An 8,945-nucleotide genomic window follows, 5' to 3' on the forward strand; every position below is an offset into this window, starting at 1 on the left:
ATTTTGTGAGCTATGGCTCTACATTTGGAACTGAAATTTATAGGGTTTTCTTGGAGGGGGTTGCTGAGGGCGTCCTGGAAGCACGCAAGTGCAGGGAGAGAAGAGGTCCTTGTGCCTGTCCCTCGTGGCTTTTGGCAGCAGGTGTGCCCTGCACGGCTGATGCTGGGCCTAGTCAACACAGTAGCTGGAGAAATGCTCGTCGCAGTGTTGCCTACCCTCTCAAGGGCGACTGTACAGTACTCCTCTCTGTCCCACCTTATTCACTTTCTAACGCTGTGGCCAGCAAGCAGAGGAATTACTCGTGGTGCTCTAATTTTGCAGGTGACGATTGAACATGGAAATTAAGTGGCAGCTAGTGAGTGAGTGAGTGGCAGAAGTGGTGGTGTCTCAGGCTGAGGCCCTATCCTGGGTAGCGCTCGTTAATTCTCCATGGGACTCAGGGCAGAAATGAAATGAGATTGGATCTGAGGAAAGGACCCTTTACATTATGAAGACTTCCCTTCTGCCCATGGTCATACATGCTTACCTCTGACCTTAAAGAGCTACCACACTGGACAAGATCTGGGAAATAAGACATTGTATGCAGACAACAGTGCAGCGGAAGGCCAACAGCCCTGCGGAGCTCACAAGCGCCCTGCGCAGTAGGTTTGTAGGTTGAGCACAGCGCCTGGGCCACACGGAGGCCAGGGTCTTCCTGAGCTGGCAGACCAAGTTCTTAATTCAAGAGGACAAGAGTGAGGGGCAGAGGCTGCACAGAGGGCAAGTGCAGAGGTCAGGGATCCGAGCAGGTTCTCCAAGAATCTTGGGCAGAGCCCTGATGTGCACACATGTGGGAGGAAATAAGGCCTGGAGGGAAAACCGCTAGGCAAAGCAGGCTGGGCCACCTCCTGACAGGAGTGTCTGCTCCCGTCAGCCGGCCTGGAAAGGCCTCCTAGAGGACCCAAGATGGCTGCTGGATAGGAAAAAACACAACGAAACTCAAAGCAGGAACATGCGACCCATAGTGGGAAAAGTCATTCAACAAACAAGAGGGCTGAGGGGACTAGCCGACAGCACTGAAAGAGCTGCCTTAAATGTACTTCATGTGTTCAGGTAGGAGGAAAACAATGATGAAAGGAGCAATGAAAGCTCCAGAAGGACTCAAATATGTGTCAGGCGGGCTATACACGATCTGAATACCAAATACGTGGCCCAGAATTCCCAGTCGGTGAGACACTGCAGAAGAAAATGTTAACACGAGACATGGCAGTGCAAGCTATCCTGAGCAAAAAACAGAAAAGACAAGAAGCAACCACGTGTGCGCTAACACTGAAGGGCCAACTTAAAAATAATTAAAGCTCCAGAAAGAAAGGGGCTTTAGGAAATATATTTGAGGACTGGGGAGATAAAGCTAAACAGTTTAAGCCTGGCAAGTGTGAGGACCCACAGTGAATCCGGCCCCAGAATCCCTGGTGTGGCCCAGAGGCCAGGCATGGTAGAGCACGCCTGAAATCTTAGGCTGGCAAGGCTGAGACAAGAGGATCACTATGAGTCTGAGCTGCCTAGAAAGACCATGTACCAAATAAATAAAAAGAAAATATATTTGAAAAAAAAATGGCTGGAGATTTTCCAAGCTTAATGGAAATAATAAGCCCACAGAGTCAAAAACGAAACAAAACAAAAAAAAGAGCCCAATAATCCTTCGGTAGAAGAAACACAAGGAAAACACACAAGGCACATCATAACCAGATTTCTAAAAGTGGAAAAGAAAAATTATACAAAGAAGAACAAAAATATAAATTATGCTAGACTTTGTCTGAAACCAATCCACAAGACAACAGGACATTTTTTTTACAGTATTGAAAGAAAAGCATGAAAACTGTCCGCCTAGAATTCCGTACCCAATGTCAACCAGTGGTTGGTAAGGAAAAGGCTTATTTTGCCTCGGGTTTGAAGGCTGAGGGTTTACGCTGGTCAGTGCCTGTGGGAAGGGTCCACGCTGGGTCGCTGGGTCGTGAGCCCGGCAGATGGCATCACGTGGCACAGACCCGTGTGTGAGTAGAGTGACAGCGGCAGAGGAAACCAAACGCGTGGAATGGCCTGGCTTTAAGCAACTCAGTCTGGCAGTAACTAAACCAGCCTTGAGACCTGACCGCTTCCCGGGAGAGCCCTATTAATCCCTTGAGGGCGAGGCGCTGGCAGATCCAAGTCCCTCCTACAGGCCCCGCCCTTAAAGGTTCCACCTCCTCTCACCGCCTTTCTGCTCGGGTCTTCCGGCCCGCTAAACACTGAGGAAGGCACCGTATCCAAACCACAGCGTCAGGCAAAACTGTCTTGTAAAAGGAGGGTAGGACTTTCAGACTCTCACAAGATAAGTGGATGCACCAACACACCAGCATTATATTAAATGTTGAAGGAAGTTCTTTAGGCAAAAGATCCTGGTGTCAGATGGAAATGTGGATCCACACAAAGCAAAGGGAAGGTATGGGCAAACATAAGAGACCTTGTCCCATGTTTAAAATCCCATTCAAAGTTCACTGATTGTCTAAAGAGGAAATAACAATAGACTGGAGTTTATAGCAGTATAGAAGCGAAGTGTGGTAAAGACAAGAGGACAAAGACTAGGGGGAGGGAAATGAAAACACACTGCTGTAAGGCTCTTGAATAATGTGTACCTGTGAAATGGGGGACATTATTTGATGGTAGACTACCATAGAAGATGTGTTTTGTAGAGCAAACACTTAAAAAGAGCTAATAATGCAATTAATACACACAAAGTTGAATCATAAAATTTAATTATTCCTATTTATCCAAGACAGGAAAGACAAAAAACAACAGATAAGAAGTGGGTGCACTGACATATATTTGTAATCCCAGTACTCTGGGAGGCTGAGGCAAGGGGATCACAAATCTGAACCCAGACTGGTAGACTTAGCAGCTTCACAGGACCTGGTGTGAAAATTTTTAATCAAAGGGGAGGTCTGGGGAAATAGGTCAGTGTGAAGCTCCTGAGTTCAAGGTTCAGTCTAAAGTAGTGCAACAAAACAATACAAACAGATGAGAAAATAAGGAACAAACAGTAAGATGTTAAATACAGTTATGCTCATGGTTATAGTAAATATTTATATCTTATATACTCCACTTAAAAGGCAGAGATTTCCTGATTGAAGTCTTTATAAACATAAGACCCAACTATACTGTTCCTGTACTGCAGATAAATACTAATGAAAAATAAATTTAAGAAAGCAAAGGTTAGTGTTGAGGCCATGGTGGTAGAGCACTTAGCTCCTGTGCACAAGGTCTTAGGTTTAATTCCCAATAATGAAAAAAAAAAAAAAAAAGTGTAGGGAGGAGTTCTGATCCCCAGCGTAGTATGTAAGGACTTGGAAGTCATTAATCCTACCCTGACAAGGAAAGGGGCCAAACAAACTGAAAAGCTACGATTCTTTTTAGCTCTACCAGAGTATCGAGGTCACATGGCAAATCACTGTCCTAAGGTTGGAAAGAGAGGGAGATGGCTGCAGAGTCACAGCTGTCCGGAGCAGAAACCCACCAAACAACAACTCGGGGAGCCAGTAACAGGTCGTCCTGTGCAGTAGATCATGTTTGGCTTTCAACAACGAACTAGAGGCATGCTAACATGCAAAGAATATGCTTTGAAGAGACAGAGAAAGCAAGAGTAGAATGTAAAACTCAGATATTACAGGGTTGTTGGAATTATCATGCCAGGGATTTAAAATGACTGTGAGCAGCATCTAAGAAGGTAGACAACATGCAATAACCAAAGAGCAATAGGTTATTTCTAAATGATATTTCTAAGAAGATATTTCTTAGATATTTCTAAGAAGTAAAGTGGTATTTCTAAGAAGACTCCAAAAGAAATGCTAGAAATCAAAGGCACTGTAACAGAAATGTAGAATGAAGTGTGTGTGTGTGTGTGTGTGTGTGTGTGTGTGTGTGTGTGGTGCTGGGGACCTGGGGATCGAATCACAGGGCCTTGATTAGTGGCTGAACAAACAAGCATTGATCTTGAGAATGTGTCCATAGAAATGGACAAAAAAAAAAAAAAAAAAAAAAAAAAAAAAAAAAAAAAAATAAGCAAGGACTGCAGGGACAATGATATAAGGTGTAACGTTTACCTAGTAGAACACCAGAAGCAAAAGAAAGACAAAAAGGAACATACATGACATCGTTCCCCCTACAAAACTCAATACACAGGCGTACCGTATCCAAACTGCAGGAAATCAGTAACAAAGAAAAAATCTTGAGAGCAGTCAGAGGAAAAATCATTCTACCTGTAGGAAGACAAGAATAAAATTACATTGGACTGCTCTTCAGAAACCATGCAAGCAGGAAGAGAATGGAGCGAAATATTTAAGTGTTGAAAGAAAAAAAGCACTAACCTAGAACTTCGCATCTAGCAATAGGCTTTTATATTCATATAAACAGAACTGAGAGAATTGGTTGTGAGAAGCCCTATCTTGCAAGAGATGTTAACTCTTCAGAGATGGAAAACTAAGTCAGAAACTTGGATTGACGTAAAGAAAGGACATTTAAAAAGAGTTAAGTACAGACAAAATAAAATGCTTTTATTGACTAATAAATCTAAAAATTGATAACAGTTTACTCAAAGTACTAAAACAGTAATTACTCAGTCATTCACTTATAATAAGTGAAATAAATGACAGCAATGAGATAGGAAGATGCTAGCATTCACTTTTTGTGGGTGTAGACTTCAAGGTGGGATTGCTGAATCTCAGTCATCCCATTTAACGTCTTCAGGAATTTTCTTACTGCGCTCCACAGTGGCTCCGCTGGTGCACTCTCACCCAAAGTGCACGAGGCCACCAATTAGTCCACGTCCTCGGCAACGCATTTCCAATCACTAGCCAACCAGGTAGGTGTGAAATAATAGCTCCTGGTTCTGGTTGCGTCTCGCTAATGACAGGGGTCCCGAGCAGAATTTCATGTGCCTACTGCCCGTGTGTGCACATTCTTTAGACAACATCTGTTCAAATTCTGTGCCTATTCTTTGGTCAGATTTTTGTGGCTGTTAAGAGTTCTTTATATATTCTAGATATGAAATGATGCCAAATATGTCATTTGTGAATATTTTCTCCCGCTCCCTATAATTTCATCTAATAACTTCAGTTTTAGCTGTCATATTTATGTTTTTCATTCACTTTGATTTTTTCTTTCTTTTTTTTTTTTTTTTTTTTTTTTTTTTTTTTTTTGCGGAATTGGGGATTGAACTCAGGCCCTTGCGCTGTCAGGGAAGTGCTTATTCCACTGAGCCACCTCCCTGGCCCCTGAATTAATTTTTTTTGTATAAGGCTGGGGGCTGGGGAGATAGCTCAATGGAATAAGGGCTTGCCTGGCAAGCACAAGGTTCGGAGTTTGATCCCTGGTACCACCAAAACAAACAAATAAATAAGAGTTGGGAGCCAGTGGGATCGCTTAGTGAACTAAACACCTGCTTAGGCAAGTACAGGAGCCAGGGTTCGATCCCCTACACATTCTGTGTTGGCCCCATCCCCAGGTGCACTCAGCTGGCCCCCAAGACCCAGCCTGGTGGTGTGTGCCTGTAATTCCAGCCCTGGGGAGGCTGAGACAGGAGGATCACTACGAGTCTGAGCTGCATAGTGAGACCCTGTGCCAAATACATAAAACAAAACAAAACAAAACAAAACAAAACAAAACAAAACAAAACATAAATAAGAGTTGCATGTAGAGCTAGTTTCTCCAAGGCTGTTGAGAAGACTGCTCTTTTCCCACAGAAAGGTCTGGGCATCCTTGCATCCATTTAACCATGTATGTGAATTTGCTCAGGAACTCTCTTATTTCTTTGGTCTGTATGTCTCTCTTTAAGCCAGTACTATTTGCTTTAATTATCATAACTTGCCAGAGAGCTTTGAAAAGATGGAGTGTGGTATCTCCAATTTTGTTTTTAAGATTGTTTTGGCTAATGAAGCATACGTGAGATTCCATATACATTTAGGGTGAATTTTTCTACTTTTGCTAAAAAAGACAAATACAAACAAAACCCCTCACAAATTTGTCACTGGGAGTTTGATAAGGATTATACTAAATCTGTAATTGCTTTGAACAGTTTTAGTATGTTAACATTGTCTTCCAATCCTCATCTTTTCATTTATCTGTCTTTAATATTTTCCCAATATTTGTAGTTTTCAGTATATACTTTTTTAATCTCTATGCTCGAATTTATTCCTATCTTATTCTTTTGAAGCTATGCATTTTTAGATGTTTTCCCCTTACGACTGTTCATTTTTTAAGGGAAAGACATGCAACTGAATTTTGAGTGTTAACTTTGTATTGTGTAATTTTTGCTGAATCTGGGTTTTTGTTGTTGTTTTTTTCTGGAGAATTTCCATGTGTGGAATCTTTATACTTAGAACAGAGATAGCTGTAGGATAAGCTGTCAGATAGCTGAAACTTTCTCATTTGGATGTACTTTATTTCTTTTTCTTGTCTGAGGGTTCAGGCTACAATTTATAGTATCATGTTGAATAGAAATAGTCAAAGTGAGCACCCTTATCTGTTCCCCATCTTAGAGAAAGAAACTTTCCTTCTTGCACCCTTTTGTATGACGGGGGCTGGGGGTTTTCAGATACTGCCTTTTGCATATTGGGGTAGTTTCCATCTATTCCTAATTTGTTGAGTGTTTTATCCTGAAAGGACATGTAATTTTACCAAATGCTTTGTCTACATAAATATCGTATTTCCCTCTCTATTAGTGTGGTACACTGATTTTTATATTTTGAACTTTTCTTGTGTTTTAGGAATGAATCTCCTATAGCCATGATGTATAATCATTTTAACATTTTGTGGAATTCATTGTGCTAGTATTTTAATAATCTGTTGATTCAGTTCTCTAGCTGAGGATTTTTGCACCTAAGTTTATAAGGGATATTGGTTTGTTGTTTTCTGTTCATTGTGTAGCATTGGTAACAGGGTAATTTCAACTTCATAGCATGACTTTAGAAATTCTTCCCTCTCTTTAATATTTAGAATAGTTTCAGGATTAGTACTGATTCTTTAAATGTTTAGTAACACTTACCAGTGAAGCTACCTTGTCTTCGGCTTTGTCAGGATTATGGTTACTAATTCAATGTCCTTACTAGCTCCAGCCCTATTCAGATTTTCTGTTTCTTTGTGAGTCAGTCTTGGTATGCTGCATGTTTCTAGGAATCTGTCTAGTTTATCTAGGTTATCCAATTCATATGTAATTATTCATAGTACTCTCTTATAATCCCTTTTGATTTTTATAAAGTTGATAGATTATTCCCTTGTTCATTTGAGTCATCTTACCTTTTTTCAGTTTAGCTAAAAGAAGATAAATTTTGTTGATCTTTTGAGAACCACATTTTTACTTTTCCTACTTTGTATTTCTGCTACAAATCTTCATTTCTTTCTTTTGCTCTTTGAGAGGTTGATATCTCTCAGAGACTTAGATTGTTTGATATCTTTAAAAATGTGAATATTCACAGCTATTAATTTCCCTCTTAAAATTGTTTTCACCTCATCTAATGGTCTCAAGATATTTTGCAACTTTCTTCAATTTCTTCTCTTACTTATTAAGAATGTGTTGCATAATTTTCACATATTTGTAAAATTTTCAAATTCTCTTTTGCTATTCAAACTTTATCCCATTATGATAAAAATGCATGATTTAAAATTTTTTAAAATTTAGTTTAATGGAGCTGGGGAGATGGCTCAGTAGAATAGGTGCTTCCCTGGCAAGCACAAGGGCCTGAGTTCAATCCCCAGTTCCGCAAAAAAAAAAAAAAAAAAAAAAAATTGGTTTAAGAATTGGCATGGGGACTGCAATACTTCCTGGAGAATGTTCCCTGTGCACTTGAGAAGCATGTTTGTAAGACAATGGCTGGGTCAAGTGGCCTGAGGATTTTTTTAAGTCCACTGGTTAACAGGAGTGCTCACATTGCTTCTTTCCTTATTGATCTGTGGATCTAGCTAGTCCAGCTACTATTAAAAGTAAGATAATGAAAGTGATTTCTCCCTTTAAATCAATGTTTGCTTCATTTACTTTGGAGCTCTGATGTTTGGTACATATGCTTATAATTTTTTTTAACTGGGGATTGAACTCAGGCCCTTGCGCTTGCCAAGGGAAGCGCTTACTCCACTGAGCATCTCCGCAGCCCCTATAATGGTATCTTCTTGGTGAATTGACACCTTTACTACCATTCTTTTTTTTTTTTAATGTACAGGATCTCCTTACGCAGCTTGGACTTGTAGCGATCCTCCTGTTTTCAGCCTCCCCAGCGCTGGGATTACAGGAGTACGCCACCACGCTCACACTGGGTCTCCTGCTCAGCCTGCCCCGGGGTGGGGGCTAGTGCAGTATGTGGGACTGGGGAATCGAACTCTGGTCCCTGCTCTTGCCAAAGCAGGCACTTAGTCCACTGAGCTATCTTGCTGGCTCTCATTTTTGACTTAAGTCTTTTATATTTGCTATTATGGTAAACCATTCTCTCTTTGGGTCATCATTTGTATTTTGGAATATCTTCTCCCATTCTTTTGCATTCAGCCTGTATCCTTAGATCTAAAGTGTGTCTCATAACTGGATCCTGTTTCTAGAGAATTTAATCAATTTGCATTTAAAGAATTACTGAAACAGAGCAGTTACTTTTGCCATTTTTAAAATTACGCTCTTTCTGTATTACTGTTTTCGTTTGTGTTTAGTTGACTTCGTAGAGACATGTATTGATTATCTTCTCATTTCCTTTTTGCATAATAGACAATTTTTCTGTGGTTATAACAGACATTAACAATACTAAAATGAAGACAATCTACATTAAATTGATACCTATTTGACATCAACTGCACACAAAAGTTGTCATTTTATAATCCCTGCCCCATGTTAATGATGTTGTAATTCTATCTATAAAATCTATTAATATATTTATATTTGAATAAATTTCTTTCTC

The sequence above is a fragment of the Octodon degus genome, unplaced genomic scaffold (genome assembly GCF_000260255.1).
Source record: "Octodon degus isolate 3935 unplaced genomic scaffold, OctDeg1.0 scaffold00036, whole genome shotgun sequence".
Taxonomy (NCBI): domain Eukaryota; kingdom Metazoa; phylum Chordata; class Mammalia; order Rodentia; family Octodontidae; genus Octodon; species Octodon degus.